At 48.3% G+C, this 17400-nt stretch overlaps 24 non-coding genes across 24 annotated transcripts; all 24 read left to right on the forward strand.

The window, feature by feature from the left end:
• Nucleotides 1-558: 558 nt before the first annotated feature.
• Nucleotides 559-677, forward strand: LOC143873254 (5S ribosomal RNA). The gene has a single exon (XR_013247974.1). It is a non-coding gene; the product is annotated as a 5S ribosomal RNA (ribosomal RNA).
• A 597-nt stretch (nucleotides 678-1274) lies between these two features.
• On the forward strand, nucleotides 1275-1393 carry LOC143873855 (5S ribosomal RNA). The gene has a single exon (XR_013248551.1). It is a non-coding gene; the product is annotated as a 5S ribosomal RNA (ribosomal RNA).
• Nucleotides 1394-1990: 597 nt separating this feature from the next.
• Nucleotides 1991-2109, forward strand: LOC143871169 (5S ribosomal RNA). Its single transcript, XR_013245944.1, has one exon. It is a non-coding gene; the product is annotated as a 5S ribosomal RNA (ribosomal RNA).
• Nucleotides 2110-2649: 540 nt separating this feature from the next.
• Nucleotides 2650-2768, forward strand: LOC143871170 (5S ribosomal RNA). Its single transcript, XR_013245945.1, has one exon. It is a non-coding gene; the product is annotated as a 5S ribosomal RNA (ribosomal RNA).
• Nucleotides 2769-3365: 597 nt separating this feature from the next.
• LOC143871172 (5S ribosomal RNA) lies at nucleotides 3366-3484 on the forward strand. Its single transcript, XR_013245947.1, has one exon. It is a non-coding gene; the product is annotated as a 5S ribosomal RNA (ribosomal RNA).
• A 597-nt stretch (nucleotides 3485-4081) lies between these two features.
• Nucleotides 4082-4200, forward strand: LOC143872897 (5S ribosomal RNA). Its single transcript, XR_013247623.1, has one exon. It is a non-coding gene; the product is annotated as a 5S ribosomal RNA (ribosomal RNA).
• A 540-nt stretch (nucleotides 4201-4740) lies between these two features.
• LOC143871173 (5S ribosomal RNA) lies at nucleotides 4741-4859 on the forward strand. Its single transcript, XR_013245948.1, has one exon. It is a non-coding gene; the product is annotated as a 5S ribosomal RNA (ribosomal RNA).
• A 540-nt stretch (nucleotides 4860-5399) lies between these two features.
• Nucleotides 5400-5518, forward strand: LOC143871174 (5S ribosomal RNA). Its single transcript, XR_013245949.1, has one exon. It is a non-coding gene; the product is annotated as a 5S ribosomal RNA (ribosomal RNA).
• A 597-nt stretch (nucleotides 5519-6115) lies between these two features.
• Nucleotides 6116-6234, forward strand: LOC143871175 (5S ribosomal RNA). Its single transcript, XR_013245950.1, has one exon. It is a non-coding gene; the product is annotated as a 5S ribosomal RNA (ribosomal RNA).
• A 597-nt stretch (nucleotides 6235-6831) lies between these two features.
• LOC143871176 (5S ribosomal RNA) lies at nucleotides 6832-6950 on the forward strand. Its single transcript, XR_013245951.1, has one exon. It is a non-coding gene; the product is annotated as a 5S ribosomal RNA (ribosomal RNA).
• A 597-nt stretch (nucleotides 6951-7547) lies between these two features.
• On the forward strand, nucleotides 7548-7666 carry LOC143871178 (5S ribosomal RNA). The gene has a single exon (XR_013245953.1). It is a non-coding gene; the product is annotated as a 5S ribosomal RNA (ribosomal RNA).
• A 597-nt stretch (nucleotides 7667-8263) lies between these two features.
• On the forward strand, nucleotides 8264-8382 carry LOC143871179 (5S ribosomal RNA). The gene has a single exon (XR_013245954.1). It is a non-coding gene; the product is annotated as a 5S ribosomal RNA (ribosomal RNA).
• A 597-nt stretch (nucleotides 8383-8979) lies between these two features.
• Nucleotides 8980-9098, forward strand: LOC143871180 (5S ribosomal RNA). The gene has a single exon (XR_013245955.1). It is a non-coding gene; the product is annotated as a 5S ribosomal RNA (ribosomal RNA).
• Nucleotides 9099-9695: 597 nt separating this feature from the next.
• Nucleotides 9696-9814, forward strand: LOC143871181 (5S ribosomal RNA). Its single transcript, XR_013245956.1, has one exon. It is a non-coding gene; the product is annotated as a 5S ribosomal RNA (ribosomal RNA).
• Nucleotides 9815-10411: 597 nt separating this feature from the next.
• Nucleotides 10412-10530, forward strand: LOC143871182 (5S ribosomal RNA). The gene has a single exon (XR_013245957.1). It is a non-coding gene; the product is annotated as a 5S ribosomal RNA (ribosomal RNA).
• A 597-nt stretch (nucleotides 10531-11127) lies between these two features.
• LOC143871183 (5S ribosomal RNA) lies at nucleotides 11128-11246 on the forward strand. Its single transcript, XR_013245958.1, has one exon. It is a non-coding gene; the product is annotated as a 5S ribosomal RNA (ribosomal RNA).
• Nucleotides 11247-11843: 597 nt separating this feature from the next.
• LOC143871184 (5S ribosomal RNA) lies at nucleotides 11844-11962 on the forward strand. Its single transcript, XR_013245959.1, has one exon. It is a non-coding gene; the product is annotated as a 5S ribosomal RNA (ribosomal RNA).
• A 597-nt stretch (nucleotides 11963-12559) lies between these two features.
• On the forward strand, nucleotides 12560-12678 carry LOC143871185 (5S ribosomal RNA). The gene has a single exon (XR_013245960.1). It is a non-coding gene; the product is annotated as a 5S ribosomal RNA (ribosomal RNA).
• A 597-nt stretch (nucleotides 12679-13275) lies between these two features.
• LOC143871186 (5S ribosomal RNA) lies at nucleotides 13276-13394 on the forward strand. Its single transcript, XR_013245961.1, has one exon. It is a non-coding gene; the product is annotated as a 5S ribosomal RNA (ribosomal RNA).
• A 597-nt stretch (nucleotides 13395-13991) lies between these two features.
• Nucleotides 13992-14110, forward strand: LOC143871187 (5S ribosomal RNA). Its single transcript, XR_013245962.1, has one exon. It is a non-coding gene; the product is annotated as a 5S ribosomal RNA (ribosomal RNA).
• A 597-nt stretch (nucleotides 14111-14707) lies between these two features.
• On the forward strand, nucleotides 14708-14826 carry LOC143871189 (5S ribosomal RNA). The gene has a single exon (XR_013245964.1). It is a non-coding gene; the product is annotated as a 5S ribosomal RNA (ribosomal RNA).
• A 597-nt stretch (nucleotides 14827-15423) lies between these two features.
• LOC143871190 (5S ribosomal RNA) lies at nucleotides 15424-15542 on the forward strand. The gene has a single exon (XR_013245965.1). It is a non-coding gene; the product is annotated as a 5S ribosomal RNA (ribosomal RNA).
• Nucleotides 15543-16139: 597 nt separating this feature from the next.
• LOC143871191 (5S ribosomal RNA) lies at nucleotides 16140-16258 on the forward strand. The gene has a single exon (XR_013245966.1). It is a non-coding gene; the product is annotated as a 5S ribosomal RNA (ribosomal RNA).
• Nucleotides 16259-16855: 597 nt separating this feature from the next.
• Nucleotides 16856-16974, forward strand: LOC143873318 (5S ribosomal RNA). The gene has a single exon (XR_013248033.1). It is a non-coding gene; the product is annotated as a 5S ribosomal RNA (ribosomal RNA).
• The last annotated feature ends 426 nt before the right edge of the window (nucleotides 16975-17400 follow it).

Raw genomic sequence — 17400 nt, forward strand, 5'->3', positions numbered from 1 at the left:
TCTTTCGGTTCTGGAACATCGATGCGAACTGAAACGCACGTTTAGTGCGACGCCTCCTACGTTTCGGTTCGGATCTTTTTATTTTCTTCCGGATGGTGAATTCAAAGACGTCCGGTCTTTATTATGGCGGGGTGATAGTGTCGTTTGATTCGATAAACGGAATTCGTTCTGACATTTCATTTGCGGTCAAATTATAGCGGGGGTTTGTTTAGATTCAGTGACGTACAGGCTATAGCGGATGAGTGTACTAGTGGATGCGAGTCATGAATCCGGTCGGAAGATGTTTACTGGCCGTGAGCTACCCTTGGTGCACAAATATCGTTCTGACGATAACTTTTGATCCGCCCGTCAGATCGTGGCGATTCTTATATTGATTCGGGGGTACTCGGGAAGATTCATCGCGCGATGACATTCCTGGCGGTCATCCGGCTTCCAGACATGCTCGGATCGTCCATCCGGTGTCATCTAGCAGGATTTTTTCGCACTTTCATTTAAACGGACTTCGTACGACAATGCGAGTGGAAACGCTTTATTACTTTGACAATGGAGAGGCATGCTGGGTGCGATCATACCAGCACAAATCCACTGGATCCCATCAGAACTCCGAAGTTAAGCGTGCTTGGGCGAGAGTAGTACTAGGATGGGTGACCTCCTGGGAAGTCCTCGTGTTGCACCCCTGTCACTTTTTTCGGCTATCTACCACTTTTTTCGAACAATCTTTCGGTTCTGGAACATCGATGCGAACTGAAACGCACGTTTAGTGCGTCGCCTCCTACGTTTCGGTTCGGATCTTTTTATTTTCTTCCGGATGGTGAATTCAAAGACGTCCGGTCTTTATTATGGCGAGGTGATAGTGTCGTTTGATTCGATAAACGGAATTCGTTCTGACATTTCATTTGCGGTCAAATTATAGCGGGGGTTTGTTTAGATTCAGTGACGTACAGGCTATAGCGGATGAGTGTACTAGTGGATGCGAGTCATGAATCCGGTCGGAAGGTGTTTACTGGCCGTGAGCTACCCTTGGTGCACAAATATCGTTCCGACGATAACTTTTGATCCGCCCGTCAGATCGTGGCGATTCTTATATTGATTCGGGGGTACTCGGGAAGATCCATCGCGCGATGACAGCCATGGCAGTCATCCGGCTTCCCGACATGCTCGGATCGTCCATCCGGTGTCATCTAGCAGGATTTTTTCGCACTTTCATTTAAACGGACTTCGTACGACAATGCGAGTGGAAACTCTTTATTACTTTGACAATGGAGAGGCATGCTGGGTGCGATCATACCAGCAAAAATGCACTGGATCCCATCAGAACTCCGAAGTTAAGCGTGCTTGGGCGAGAGTAGTACTAGGATGGGTGACCTCCTGGGAAGTCCTCGTGTTGCACCCCTGTCACTTTTTTCGGCTATCTACCACTTTTTTCGAACAATCTTTCGGTTCTGGAACATCGATGCGAACTGAAACGCACGTTTAGTGCGTCGCCTCCTACGTTTCGGTTCGGATCTTTTTATTTTCTTCCGGATGGTGAATTCAAAGACGTCCGGTCTTTATTATGGCGGGGTGATAGTGTCGTTTGATTCGATAAACGGAATTCGTTCTGACATTTCATTTGCAGTCAAATTATAGCGGGGGTTTGTTTAGATTCACTGACGTACAGGCTATAGCGGATGAGTGTACTAGTGGATGCGAGTCATGAATCCGGTCGGAAGGTGTTTACTGGCCGTGAGCTACCCTTGGTGCACAAATATCGTTCCGACGAGAACTTTTGATCCGCCCGTCAGATCGTGGCGATTCTTATATTGATTCGGGGGTACTCGGGAAGATTAATCGCGCGATGACAGCCCTGGCGGTCATCCGGCTTCCCGACATGCTCGGATCGTCCATCCGGTGTCATCTAGCAGGATTTTTTCGCACTTTCATTTAAACGGACTTCGTACGACAATGCGAGTGGAAACTCTTTATTACTTTGACAATGGAGAGGCATGCTGGGTGCGATCATACCAGCACAAATGCACTGGATCCCATCAGAACTCCGAAGTTAAGCGTGCTTGGGCGAGAGTAGTACTAGGATGGGTGACCTCCTGGGAAGTCCTCGTGTTGCACCCCTCGATGCGAACTGAAACGCACGTTTAGTGCGTCGCCTCCTACGTTTCGGTTCGGATCTTTTTATTTTCTTCCGGATGGTGAATTCAAAGACGTCCGGTCTTTATTATGGCGGGGTGATAGTGTCGTTTGATTCGATAAACGGAATTCGTTCTGACATTTCATTTGCAGTCAAATTATAGCGGGGGTTTGTTTAGATTCAGTGACGTACAGGCTATAGCGGATGAGTGTACTAGTGGATGCGAGTCATGAATCCGGTCGGAAGGTGTTTACTGGCCGTGAGCTACCCTTGGTGCACAAATATCGTTCCGACGATAACTTTTGATCCGCCCGTCAGATCGTCGTGATTCTTATATTGATTCGTGGGTACTCGGGAAGATCCATCGCGCGATGACAGCCCTGGCGGTCATCCGGCTTCCCGACATGCTCGGATCGTCCATCCGGTGTCATCTAGCAGGATTTTTTCGCACTTTCATTTAAACGGACTTCGTACGACAATGCGAGTGGAAACTCTTTATTACTTTGACAATGGAGTGGCATGCTGGGTGCGATCATACCAGCACAAATGCACTGGATCCCATCAGAACTCCGAAGTTAAGCGTGCTTGGGCGAGAGTAGTACTAGGATGGGTGACCTCCTGGGAAGTCCTCGTGTTGCACCCCTGTCACTTTTTTCGGCTATCTACCACTTTTTTCGAACAATCTTTCGGTTCTGGAACATCGATGCGAACTGAAACGCACGTTTAGTGCGTCGCCTCATACGTTTCGGTTCGGATCTTTTTATTTTCTTCCGGATGGTGAATTCAAAGACGTCCGGTCTTTATTATGGCGGGCTGATAATGTCGTTTGATTCGATAAACGGAATTCGTTCTGACATTTCATTTGCGGTCAAATTATAGCGGGGGTTTGTTTAGATTCAGTGACGTACAGGCTATAGCGGATGAGTGTACTAGTGGATGCGAGTCATGAATCTGGTCGGAAGGTGTTTACTGGCCGTGAGCTACCCTTGGTGCACAAATATCGTTCCGACGATAACTTTTGATCCGCCCGTCAGATCGTGGCGTTTCTTATATTGATTCGGGGGTACTCGGGAAGATCCATCGCGCGATGACAGCCATGGCAGTCATCCGGCTTCCCGACATGCTCGGATCGTCCATCCGGTGTCATCTAGCAGGATTTTTTCGCACTTTCATTTAAACGGACTTCGTACGACAATGCGAGTGGAAACTCTTTATTACTTTGACAATGGAGAGGCATGCTGGGTGCGATCATACCAGCACAAATGCACTGGATCCCATCAGAACTCCGAAGTTAAGCGTGCTTGGGCGAGAGTAGTACTAGGATGGGTGACCTCCTGGGAAGTCCTCGTGTTGCACCCCTGTCACTTTTTTCGGCTATCTACCACTTTTTTCGAACAATCTTTCGGTTCTGGAACATCGATGCGAACTGAAACCCACGTTTAGTGCGTCGCCTCCTACGTTTCGGTTCGGATCTTTTTATTTTCTTCCGGATGGTGAATTCAAAGACGTCCGGTCTTTATTATGGCGGGGTGATAGTGTCGTTTGATTCGATAAACGGAATTCGTTCTGACATTTCATTTGCAGTCAAATTATAGCGGGGGTTTGTTTAGATTCACTGACGTACAGGCTATAGCGGATGAGTGTACTAGTGGATGCGAGTCATGAATCCGGTCGGAAGGTGTTTACTGGCCGTGAGCTACCCTTGGTGCACAAATATCGTTCCGACGAGAACTTTTGATCCGCCCGTCAGATCGTGGCGATTCTTATATTGATTCGGGGGTACTCGGGAAGATTAATCGCGCGATGACAGCCCTGGCGGTCATCCGGCTTCCCGACATGCTCGGATCGTCCATCCGGTGTCATCTAGCAGGATTTTTTCGCACTTTCATTTAAACGGACTTCGTACGACAATGCGAGTGGAAAGTCTTTATTACTTTGACAATGGAGAGGCATGCTGGGTGCGATCATACCAGCACAAATGCACTGGATCCCATCAGAACTCCGAAGTTAAGCGTGCTTGGGCGAGAGTAGTACTAGGATGGGTGACCTCCTGGGAAGTCCTCGTGTTGCACCCTTCGATGCGAACTGAAACGCACGTTTAGTGCGTCGCCTCCTACGTTTCGGTTCGGATCTTTTTATTTTCTTCCGGATGGTGAATTCAAAGACGTCCGGTCTTTATTATGGCGGGGTGATAGTGTCGTTTGATTCGATAAACGGAATTCGTTCTGACATTTCATTTGCAGTCAAATTATAGCGGGGGTTTGTTTAGATTCAGTGACGTACAGGCTATAGCGGATGAGTGTACTAGTGGATGCGAGTCATGAATCCGGTCGGAAGGTGTTTACTGGCCGTGAGCTACCCTTGGTGCACAAATATCGTTCCGACGATAACTTTTGATCCGCCCGTCAGATCGTCGTGATTCTTATATTGATTCGTGGGTACTCGGGAAGATCCATCGCGCGATGACAGCCCTGGCGGTCATCCGGCTTCCCGACATGCTCGGATCGTCCATCCGGTGTCATCTAGCAGGATTTTTTCGCACTTTCATTTAAACGGACTTCGTACGACAATGCGAGTGGAAACTCTTTATTACTTTGACAATGGAGAGGCATGCTGGGTGCGATCATACCAGCACAAATGCACTGGATCCCATCAGAACTCCGAAGTTAAGCGTGCTTGGGCGAGAGTAGTACTAGGATGGGTGACCTCCTGGGAAGTCCTCGTGTTGCACCCCTCGATGCGAACTGAAACGCACGTTTAGTGCGTCGCCTCCTACGTTTCGGTTCGGATCTTTTTATTTTCTTCCGGATGGTGAATTCAAAGACGTCCGGTCTTTATTATGGCGGGGTGATAGTGTCGTTTGATTCGATAAACGGAATTCGTTCTGACATTTCATTTGCAGTCAAATTATAGCGGGGGTTTGTTTAGATTCAGTGACGTACAGGCTATAGCGGATGAGTGTACTAGTGGATGCGAGTCATGAATCCGGTCGGAAGGTGTTTACTGGCCGTGAGCTACCCTTGGTGCACAAATATCGTTCCGACGATAACTTTTGATCCGCCCGTCAGATCGTCGTGATTCTTATATTGATTCGTGGGTACTCGGGAAGATCCATCGCGCGATGACAGCCCTGGCGGTCATCCGGCTTCCCGACATGCTCGGATCGTCCATCCGGTGTCATCTAGCAGGATTTTTTCGCACTTTCATTTAAACGGACTTCGTACGACAATGCGAGTGGAAACTCTTTATTACTTTGACAATGGAGTGGCATGCTGGGTGCGATCATACCAGCACAAATGCACTGGATCCCATCAGAACTCCGAAGTTAAGCGTGCTTGGGCGAGAGTAGTACTAGGATGGGTGACCTCCTGGGAAGTCCTCGTGTTGCACCCCTGTCACTTTTTTCGGTTATCTACCACTTTTTTCGAACAATCTTTCGGTTCTGGAACATCGATGCGAACTGAAACGCACGTTTAGTGCGTCGCCTCATACGTTTCGGTTCGGATCTTTTTATTTTCTTCCGGATGGTGAATTCAAAGACGTCCGGTCTTTATTATGGCGGGCTGATAATGTCGTTTGATTCGATAAACGGAATTCGTTCTGACATTTCATTTGCGGTCAAATTATAGCGGGGGTTTGTTTAGATTCAGTGACGTACAGGCTATAGCGGATGAGTGTACTAGTGGATGCGAGTCATGAATCCGGTCGGAAGGTGTTTACTGGCCGTGAGCTACCCTTGGTGCACAAATATCGTTCCGACGATAACTTTTGATCCGCCCGTCAGATCGTAGCGATTCTTATATTGATTCGGGGGTACTCGGGAAGATTAATCGCGCGATGACAGCCCTGGCGGTCATCCGGCTTCCCGACATGCTCGGATCGTCCATCCGGTGTCATCTAGCAGGATTTTTTCGCACTTTCATTTAAACGGACTTCGTACGACAATGCGAGTGGAAACTCTTTATTACTTTGACAATGGAGAGGCATGCTGGGTGCGATCATACCAGCACAAATGCACTGGATCCCATCAGAACTCCGAAGTTAAGCGTGCTTGGGCGAGAGTAGTACTAGGATGGGTGACCTCCTGGGAAGTCCTCGTGTTGCACCCCTGTCACTTTTTTCGGCTATCTACCACTTTTTTCGAACAATCTTTCGGTTCTGGAACATCGATGCGAACTGAAACGCACGTTTAGTGCGTCGCCTCCTACGTTTCGGTTCGGATCTTTTTATTTTCTTCCGGATGGTGAATTCAAAGACGTCCGGTCTTTATTATGGCGGGGTGATAGTGTCGTTTGATTCGATAAACGGAATTCGTTCTGACATTTCATTTGCAGTCAAATTATAGCGGGGGTTTGTTTAGATTCAGTGACGTACAGGCTATAGCGGATGAGTGTACTAGTGGATGCGAGTCATGAATCCGGTCGGAAGGTGTTTACTGGCCGTGAGCTACCCTTGGTGCACAAATATCGTTCCGACGATAACTTTTGATCCGCCCGTCAGATCGTCGTGATTCTTATATTGATTCGGGGGTACTCGGGAAGATCCATCGCGCGATGACAGCCCTGGCGGTCATCCGGCTTCCCGACATGCTCGGATCGTCCATCCGGTGTCATCTAGCAGGATTTTTTCGCACTTTCATTTAAACGGACTTCGTACGACAATGCGAGTGGAAACTCTTTATTACTTTGACAATGGAGTGGCATGCTGGGTGCGATCATACCAGCACAAATGCACTGGATCCCATCAGAACTCCGAAGTTAAGCGTGCTTGGGCGAGAGTAGTACTAGGATGGGTGACCTCCTGGGAAGTCCTCGTGTTGCACCCCTGTCACTTTTTTCGGCTATCTACCACTTTTTTCGAACAATCTTTCGGTTCTGGAACATCGATGCGAACTGAAACGCACGTTTAGTGCGTCGCCTCCTACGTTTCGGTTCGGATCTTTTTATTTTCTTCCGGATGGTGAATTCAAACACGTCCGGTCTTTATTATGGCGGGGTGATAGTGTCGTTTGATTCGATAAACGGAATTCGTTCTGACATTTCATTTGCGGTCAAATTATAGCGGGGGTTTGTTTAGATTCAGTGACGTACAGGCTATAGCGGATGAGTGTACTAGTGGATGCGAGTCATGAATCCGGTCGGAAGGTGTTTACTGGCCGTGAGCTACCCTTGGTGCACAAATATCGTTCCGACGATAACTTTTGATCCGCCCGTCAGATCGTGGCGGTTCTTATATTGATTCGGGGGTACTCGGGAAGATTCATCGCGCGATGACAGCCCTGGCGGTCATCCTTCTTCCCGACATGCTCGGATCGTCCATCCGGTGTCATCTAGCATGATTTTTTCGCACTTTCATTTAAACGGACTTCGTACGACAATGCGAGTGGAAACTCTTTATTACTTTGACAATGGAGTGGCATGCTGGGTGCGATCATACCAGCACAAATGCACTGGATCCCATCAGAACTCCGAAGTTAAGCGTGCTTGGGCGAGAGTAGTACTAGGATGGGTGACCTCCTGGGAAGTCCTCGTGTTGCACCCCTGTCACTTTTTTCGGCTATCTACCACTTTTTTCGAACAATCTTTCGGTTCTGGAACATCGATGCGAACTGAAACGCACGTTTAGTGCGTCGCCTCCTACGTTTCGGTTCGGATCTTTTTATTTTCTTCCGGATGGTGAATTCAAACACGTCCGGTCTTTATTATGGCGGGGTGATAGTGTCGTTTGATTCGATAAACGGAATTCGTTCTGACATTTCATTTGCGGTCAAATTATAGCGGGGGTTTGTTTAGATTCAGTGACGTACAGGCTATAGCGGATGAGTGTACTAGTGGATGCGAGTCATGAATCCGGTCGGAAGGTGTTTACTGGCCGTGAGCTACCCTTGGTGCACAAATATCGTTCCGACGATAACTTTTGATCCGCCCGTCAGATCGTGGCGGTTCTTATATTGATTCGGGGGTACTCGGGAAGATTCATCGCGCGATGACAGCCCTGGCGGTCATCCGGCTTCCCGACATGCTCGGATCGTCCATCCGGTGTCATCTAGCAGGATTTTTTCGCACTTTCATTTAAACGGACTTCGTACGACAATGCGAGTGGAAACTCTTTATTACTTTGACAATGGAGAGGCATGCTGGGTGCGATCATACCAGCACAAATGCACTGGATCCCATCAGAACTCCGAAGTTAAGCGTGCTTGGGCGAGAGTAGTACTAGGATGGGTGACCTCCTGGGAAGTCCTCGTGTTGCACCCCTGTCACTTTTTTCGGCTATCTACCACTTTTTTCGAACAATCTTTCGGTTCTGGAACATCGATGCGAACTGAAACGCACGTTTAGTGCGACGCCTCCTACGTTTCGGTTCGGATCTTTTTATTTTCTTCCGGATGGTGAATTCAAAGACGTCCGGTCTTTATTATGGCGGGGTGATAGTGTCGTTTGATTCGATAAACGGAATTCGTTCTGACATTTCATTTGCGGTCAAATTATAGCGGGGGTTTGTTTAGATTCAGTGACGTACAGGCTATAGCGGATGAGTGTACTAGTGGATGCGAGTCATGAATCCGGTCGGAAGATGTTTACTGGCCGTGAGCTACCCTTGGTGCACAAATATCGTTCTGACGATAACTTTTGATCCGCCCGTCAGATCGTGGCGATTCTTATATTGATTCGGGGGTACTCGGGAAGATTCATCGCGCGATGACATTCCTGGCGGTCATCCGGCTTCCCGACATGCTCGGATCGTCCATCCGGTGTCATCTAGCAGGATTTTTTCGCACTTTCATTTAAACGGACTTCGTACGACAATGCGAGTGGAAACTCTTTATTACTTTGACAATGGAGTGGCATGCTGGGTGCGATCATACCAGCACAAATGCACTGGATCCCATCAGAACTCCGAAGTTAAGCGTGCTTGGGCGAGAGTAGTACTAGGATGGGTGACCTCCTGGGAAGTCCTCGTGTTGCACCCCTGTCACTTTTTTCGGCTATCTACCACTTTTTTCGAACAATCTTTCGGTTCTGGAACATCGATGCGAACTGAAACGCACGTTTAGTGCGTCGCCTCATACGTTTCGGTTCGGATCTTTTTATTTTCTTCCGGATGGTGAATTCAAAGACGTCCGGTCTTTATTATGGCGGGCTGATAATGTCGTTTGATTCGATAAACGGAATTCGTTCTGACATTTCATTTGCGGTCAAATTATAGCGGGGGTTTGTTTAGATTCAGTGACGTACAGGCTATAGCGGATGAGTGTACTAGTGGATGCGAGTCATGAATCCGGTCGGAAGGTGTTTACTGGCCGTGAGCTACCCTTGGTGCACAAATATCGTTCCGACGATAACTTTTGATCCGCCCGTCAGATCGTAGCGATTCTTATATTGATTCGGGGGTACTCGGGAAGATTAATCGCGCGATGACAGCCCTGGCGGTCATCCGGCTTCCCGACATGCTCGGATCGTCCATCCGGTGTCATCTAGCAGGATTTTTTCGCACTTTCATTTAAACGGACTTCGTACGACAATGCGAGTGGAAACTCTTTATTACTTTGACAATGGAGAGGCATGCTGGGTGCGATCATACCAGCACAAATGCACTGGATCCCATCAGAACTCCGAAGTTAAGCGTGCTTGGGCGAGAGTAGTACTAGGATGGGTGACCTCCTGGGAAGTCCTCGTGTTGCACCCCTGTCACTTTTTTCGGCTATCTACCACTTTTTTCGAACAATCTTTCGGTTCTGGAACATCGATGCGAACTGAAACGCACGTTTAGTGCGTCGCCTCCTACGTTTCGGTTCGGATCTTTTTATTTTCTTCCGGATGGTGAATTCAAAGACGTCCGGTCTTTATTATGGCGGGGTGATAGTGTCGTTTGATTCGATAAACGGAATTCGTTCTGACATTTCATTTGCAGTCAAATTATAGCGGGGGTTTGTTTAGATTCAGTGACGTACAGGCTATAGCGGATGAGTGTACTAGTGGATGCGAGTCATGAATCCGGTCGGAAGGTGTTTACTGGCCGTGAGCTACCCTTGGTGCACAAATATCGTTCCGACGATAACTTTTGATCCGCCCGTCAGATCGTCGTGATTCTTATATTGATTCGGGGGTACTCGGGAAGATCCATCGCGCGATGACAGCCCTGGCGGTCATCCGGCTTCCCGACATGCTCGGATCGTCCATCCGGTGTCATCTAGCAGGATTTTTTCGCACTTTCATTTAAACGGACTTCGTACGACAATGCGAGTGGAAACTCTTTATTACTTTGACAATGGAGTGGCATGCTGGGTGCGATCATACCAGCACAAATGCACTGGATCCCATCAGAACTCCGAAGTTAAGCGTGCTTGGGCGAGAGTAGTACTAGGATGGGTGACCTCCTGGGAAGTCCTCGTGTTGCACCCCTGTCACTTTTTTCGGCTATCTACCACTTTTTTCGAACAATCTTTCGGTTCTGGAACATCGATGCGAACTGAAACGCACGTTTAGTGCGTCGCCTCCTACGTTTCGGTTCGGATCTTTTTATTTTCTTCCGGATGGTGAATTCAAACACGTCCGGTCTTTATTATGGCGGGGTGATAGTGTCGTTTGATTCGATAAACGGAATTCGTTCTGACATTTCATTTGCGGTCAAATTATAGCGGGGGTTTGTTTAGATTCAGTGACGTACAGGCTATAGCGGATGAGTGTACTAGTGGATGCGAGTCATGAATCCGGTCGGAAGGTGTTTACTGGCCGTGAGCTACCCTTGGTGCACAAATATCGTTCCGACGATAACTTTTGATCCGCCCGTCAGATCGTGGCGGTTCTTATATTGATTCGGGGGTACTCGGGAAGATTCATCGCGCGATGACAGCCCTGGCGGTCATCCTTCTTCCCGACATGCTCGGATCGTCCATCCGGTGTCATCTAGCAGGATTTTTTCGCACTTTCATTTAAACGGACTTCGTACGACAATGCGAGTGGAAACTCTTTATTACTTTGACAATGGAGTGGCATGCTGGGTGCGATCATACCAGCACAAATGCACTGGATCCCATCAGAACTCCGAAGTTAAGCGTGCTTGGGCGAGAGTAGTACTAGGATGGGTGACCTCCTGGGAAGTCCTCGTGTTGCACCCCTGTCACTTTTTTCGGCTATCTACCACTTTTTTCGAACAATCTTTCGGTTCTGGAACATCGATGCGAACTGAAACGCACGTTTAGTGCGTCGCCTCCTACGTTTCGGTTCGGATCTTTTTATTTTCTTCCGGATGGTGAATTCAAACACGTCCGGTCTTTATTATGGCGGGGTGATAGTGTCGTTTGATTCGATAAACGGAATTCGTTCTGACATTTCATTTGCGGTCAAATTATAGCGGGGGTTTGTTTAGATTCAGTGACGTACAGGCTATAGCGGATGAGTGTACTAGTGGATGCGAGTCATGAATCCGGTCGGAAGGTGTTTACTGGCCGTGAGCTACCCTTGGTGCACAAATATCGTTCCGACGATAACTTTTGATCCGCCCGTCAGATCGTGGCGGTTCTTATATTGATTCGGGGGTACTCGGGAAGATTCATCGCGCGATGACAGCCCTGGCGGTCATCCGGCTTCCCGACATGCTCGGATCGTCCATCCGGTGTCATCTAGCAGGATTTTTTCGCACTTTCATTTAAACGGACTTCGTACGACAATGCGAGTGGAAACTCTTTATTACTTTGACAATGGAGAGGCATGCTGGGTGCGATCATACCAGCACAAATGCACTGGATCCCATCAGAACTCCGAAGTTAAGCGTGCTTGGGCGAGAGTAGTACTAGGATGGGTGACCTCCTGGGAAGTCCTCGTGTTGCACCCCTGTCACTTTTTTCGGCTATCTACCACTTTTTTCGAACAATCTTTCGGTTCTGGAACATCGATGCGAACTGAAACGCACGTTTAGTGCGTCGCCTCCTACGTTTCGGTTCGGATCTTTTTATTTTCTTCCGGATGGTGAATTCAAAGACGTCCGGTCTTTATTATGGCGGGGTGATAGTGTCGTTTGATTCGATAAACGGAATTCGTTCTAACATTTCATTTGCAGTCAAATTATAGCGGGGGTTTGTTTAGATTCAGTGACGTACAGGCTATAGCGGATGAGTGTACTAGTGGATGCGAGTCATGAATCCGGTCGGAAGGTGTTTACTGGCCGTGAGCTACCCTTGGTGCACAAATATCGTTCCGACGATAACTTTTGATCCGCCCGTCAGATCGTCGTGATTCTTATATTGATTCGGGGGTACTCGGGAAGATCCATCGCGCGATGACAGCCCTGGCGGTCATCCGGCTTCCCGACATGCTCGGATCGTCCATCCGGTGTCATCTAGCAGGATTTTTTCGCACTTTCATTTAAACGGACTTCGTACGACAATGCGAGTGGAAACTCTTTATTACTTTGACAATGGAGTGGCATGCTGGGTGCGATCATACCAGCACAAATGCACTGGATCCCATCAGAACTCCGAAGTTAAGCGTGCTTGGGCGAGAGTAGTACTAGGATGGGTGACCTCCTGGGAAGTCCTCGTGTTGCACCCCTGTCACTTTTTTCGGCTATCTACCACTTTTTTCGAACAATCTTTCGGTTCTGGAACATCGATGCGAACTGAAACGCACGTTTAGTGCGTCGCCTCCTACGTTTCGGTTCGGATCTTTTTATTTTCTTCCGGATGGTGAATTCAAACACGTCCGGTCTTTATTATGGCGGGGTGATAGTGTCGTTTGATTCGATAAACGGAATTCGTTCTGACATTTCATTTGCGGTCAAATTATAGCGGGGGTTTGTTTAGATTCAGTGACGTACAGGCTATAGCGGATGAGTGTACTAGTGGATGCGAGTCATGAATCCGGTCGGAAGGTGTTTACTGGCCGTGAGCTACCCTTGGTGCACAAATATCGTTCCGACGATAACTTTTGATCCGCCCGTCAGATCGTGGCGGTTCTTATATTGATTCGGGGGTACTCAGGAAGATTCATCGCGCGATGACAGCCCTGGCGGTCATCCTTCTTCCCGACATGCTCGGATCGTCCATCCGGTGTCATCTAGCAGGATTTTTTCGCACTTTCATTTAAACGGACTTCGTACGACAATGCGAGTGGAAACTCTTTATTACTTTGACAATGGAGTGGCATGCTGGGTGCGATCATACCAGCACAAATGCACTGGATCCCATCAGAACTCCGAAGTTAAGCGTGCTTGGGCGAGAGTAGTACTAGGATGGGTGACCTCCTGGGAAGTCCTCGTGTTGCACCCCTGTCACTTTTTTCGGCTATCTACCACTTTTTTCGAACAATCTTTCGGTTCTGGAACATCGATGCGAACTGAAACGCACGTTTAGTGCGTCGCCTCCTACGTTTCGGTTCGGATCTTTTTATTTTCTTCCGGATGGTGAATTCAAACACGTCCGGTCTTTATTATGGCGGGGTGATAGTGTCGTTTGATTCGATAAACGGAATTCGTTCTGACATTTCATTTGCGGTCAAATTATAGCGGGGGTTTGTTTAGATTCAGTGACGTACAGGCTATAGCGGATGAGTGTACTAGTGGATGCGAGTCATGAATCCGGTCGGAAGGTGTTTACTGGCCGTGAGCTACCCTTGGTGCACAAATATCGTTCCGACGATAACTTTTGATCCGCCCGTCAGATCGTGGCGGTTCTTATATTGATTCGGGGGTACTCGGGAAGATTCATCGCGCGATGACAGCCCTGGCGGTCATCCGGCTTCCCGACATGCTCGGATCGTCCATCCGGTGTCATCTAGCAGGATTTTTTCGCACTTTCATTTAAACGGACTTCGTACGACAATGCGAGTGGAAACTCTTTATTACTTTGACAATGGAGAGGCATGCTGGGTGCGATCATACCAGCACAAATGCACTGGATCCCATCAGAACTCCGAAGTTAAGCGTGCTTGGGCGAGAGTAGTACTAGGATGGGTGACCTCCTGGGAAGTCCTCGTGTTGCACCCCTGTCACTTTTTTCGGCTATCTACCACTTTTTTCGAACAATCTTTCGGTTCTGGAACATCGATGCGAACTGAAACGCACGTTTAGTGCGACGCCTCCTACGTTTCGGTTCGGATCTTTTTATTTTCTTCCGGATGGTGAATTCAAAGACGTCCGGTCTTTATTATGGCGGGGTGATAGTGTCGTTTGATTCGATAAACGGAATTCGTTCTGACATTTCATTTGCGGTCAAATTATAGCGGGGGTTTGTTTAGATTCAGTGACGTACAGGCTATAGCGGATGAGTGTACTAGTGGATGCGAGTCATGAATCCGGTCGGAAGGTGTTTACTGGCCGTGAGCTACCCTTGGTGCACAAATATCGTTCCGACGATAACTTTTGATCCGCCCGTCAGATCGTGGCGGTTCTTATATTGATTCGGGGGTACTCGGGAAGATTCATCGCGCGATGACAGCCCTGGCGGTCATCCTTCTTCCCGACATGCTCGGATCGTCCATCCGGTGTCATCTAGCAGGATTTTTTCGCACTTTCATTTAAACGGACTTCGTACGACAATGCGAGTGGAAACTCTTTATTACTTTGACAATGGAGTGGCATGCTGGGTGCGATCATACCAGCACAAATGCACTGGATCCCATCAGAACTCCGAAGTTAAGCGTGCTTGGGCGAGAGTAGTACTAGGATGGGTGACCTCCTGGGAAGTCCTCGTGTTGCACCCCTGTCACTTTTTTCGGCTATCTACCACTTTTTTCGAACAATCTTTCGGTTCTGGAACATCGATGCGAACTGAAACGCACGTTTAGTGCGTCGCCTCCTACGTTTCGGTTCGGATCTTTTTATTTTCTTCCGGATGGTGAATTCAAACACGTCCGGTCTTTATTATGGCGGGGTGATAGTGTCGTTTGATTCGATAAACGGAATTCGTTCTGACATTTCATTTGCGGTCAAATTATAGCGGGGGTTTGTTTAGATTCAGTGACGTACAGGCTATAGCGGATGAGTGTACTAGTGGATGCGAGTCATGAATCCGGTCGGAAGGTGTTTACTGGCCGTGAGCTACCCTTGGTGCACAAATATCGTTCCGACGATAACTTTTGATCCGCCCGTCAGATCGTGGCGGTTCTTATATTGATTCGGGGGTACTCGGGAAGATTCATCGCGCGATGACAGCCCTGGCGGTCATCCGGCTTCCCGACATGCTCGGATCGTCCATCCGGTGTCATCTAGCAGGATTTTTTCGCACTTTCATTTAAACGGACTTCGTACGACAATGCGAGTGGAAACTCTTTATTACTTTGACAATGGAGAGGCATGCTGGGTGCGATCATACCAGCACAAATGCACTGGATCCCATCAGAACTCCGAAGTTAAGCGTGCTTGGGCGAGAGTAGTACTAGGATGGGTGACCTCCTGGGAAGTCCTCGTGTTGCACCCCTGTCACTTTTTTCGGCTATCTACCACTTTTTTCGAACAATCTTTCGGTTCTGGAACATCGATGCGAACTGAAACGCACGTTTAGTGCGTCGCCTCCTACGTTTCGGTTCGGATCTTTTTATTTTCTTCCGGATGGTGAATTCAAAGACGTCCGGTCTTTATTATGGCGGGGTGATAGTGTCGTTTGATTCGATAAACGGAATTCGTTCTAACATTTCATTTGCAGTCAAATTATAGCGGGGGTTTGTTTAGATTCAGTGACGTACAGGCTATAGCGGATGAGTGTACTAGTGGATGCGAGTCATGAATCCGGTCGGAAGGTGTTTACTGGCCGTGAGCTACCCTTGGTGCACAAATATCGTTCCGACGATAACTTTTGATCCGCCCGTCAGATCGTCGTGATTCTTATATTGATTCGGGGGTACTCGGGAAGATCCATCGCGCGATGACAGCCCTGGCGGTCATCCGGCTTCCCGACATGCTCGGATCGTCCATCCGGTGTCATCTAGCAGGATTTTTTCGCACTTTCATTTAAACGGACTTCGTACGACAATGCGAGTGGAAACTCTTTATTACTTTGACAATGGAGTGGCATGCTGGGTGCGATCATACCAGCACAAATGCACTGGATCCCATCAGAACTCCGAAGTTAAGCGTGCTTGGGCGAGAGTAGTACTAGGATGGGTGACCTCCTGGGAAGTCCTCGTGTTGCACCCCTGTCACTTTTTTCGGCTATCTACCACTTTTTTCGAACAATCTTTCGGTTCTGGAACATCGATGCGAACTGAAACGCACGTTTAGTGCGTCGCCTCCTACGTTTCGGTTCGGATCTTTTTATTTTCTTCCGGATGGTGAATTCAAACACGTCCGGTCTTTATTATGGCGGGGTGATAGTGTCGTTTGATTCGATAAACGGAATTCGTTCTGACATTTCATTTGCGGTCAAATTATAGCGGGGGTTTGTTTAGATTCAGTGACGTACAGGCTATAGCGGATGAGTGTACTAGTGGATGCGAGTCATGAATCCGGTCGGAAGGTGTTTACTGGCCGTGAGCTACCCTTGGTGCACAAATATCGTTCCGACGATAACTTTTGATCCGCCCGTCAGATCGTGGCGGTTCTTATATTGATTCGGGGGTACTCGGGAAGATTCATCGCGCGATGACAGCCCTGGCGGTCATCCTTCTTCCCGACATGCTCGGATCGTCCATCCGGTGTCATCTAGCAGGATTTTTTCGCACTTTCATTTAAACGGACTTCGTACGACAATGCGAGTGGAAACTCTTTATTACTTTGACAATGGAGTGGCATGCTGGGTGCGATCATACCAGCACAAATGCACTGGATCCCATCAGAACTCCGAAGTTAAGCGTGCGTGGGCGAGAGTAGTACTAGGATGGGTGACCTCCTGGGAAGTCCTCGTGTTGCACCCCTGTCACTTTTTTCGGCTATCTACCACTTTTTTCGAACAATCTTTCGGTTCTGGAACATCGATGCGAACTGAAACGCACGTTTAGTGCGTCGCCTCCTACGTTTCGGTTCGGATCTTTTTATTTTCTTCCGGATGGTGAATTCAAACACGTCCGGTCTTTATTATGGCGGGGTGATAGTGTCGTTTGATTCGATAAACGGAATTCGTTCTGACATTTCATTTGCGGTCAAATTATAGCGGGGGTTTGTTTAGATTCAGTGACGTACAGGCTATAGCGGATGAGTGTACTAGTGGATGCGAGTCATGAATCCGGTCGGAAGGTGTTTACTGGCCGTGAGCTACCCTTGGTGCACAAATATCGTTCCGACGATAACTTTTGATCCGCCCGTCAGATCGTGGCGGTTCTTATATTGATTCGGGGGTACTC

Source organism: Tasmannia lanceolata, unplaced genomic scaffold, assembly GCF_043159265.1.
Source record: "Tasmannia lanceolata isolate RefF3 unplaced genomic scaffold, GAP_Taslan_0.1 ptg000003l, whole genome shotgun sequence".
In the NCBI taxonomy this organism is placed as follows: Eukaryota; Viridiplantae; Streptophyta; class Magnoliopsida; order Canellales; family Winteraceae; genus Tasmannia; species Tasmannia lanceolata.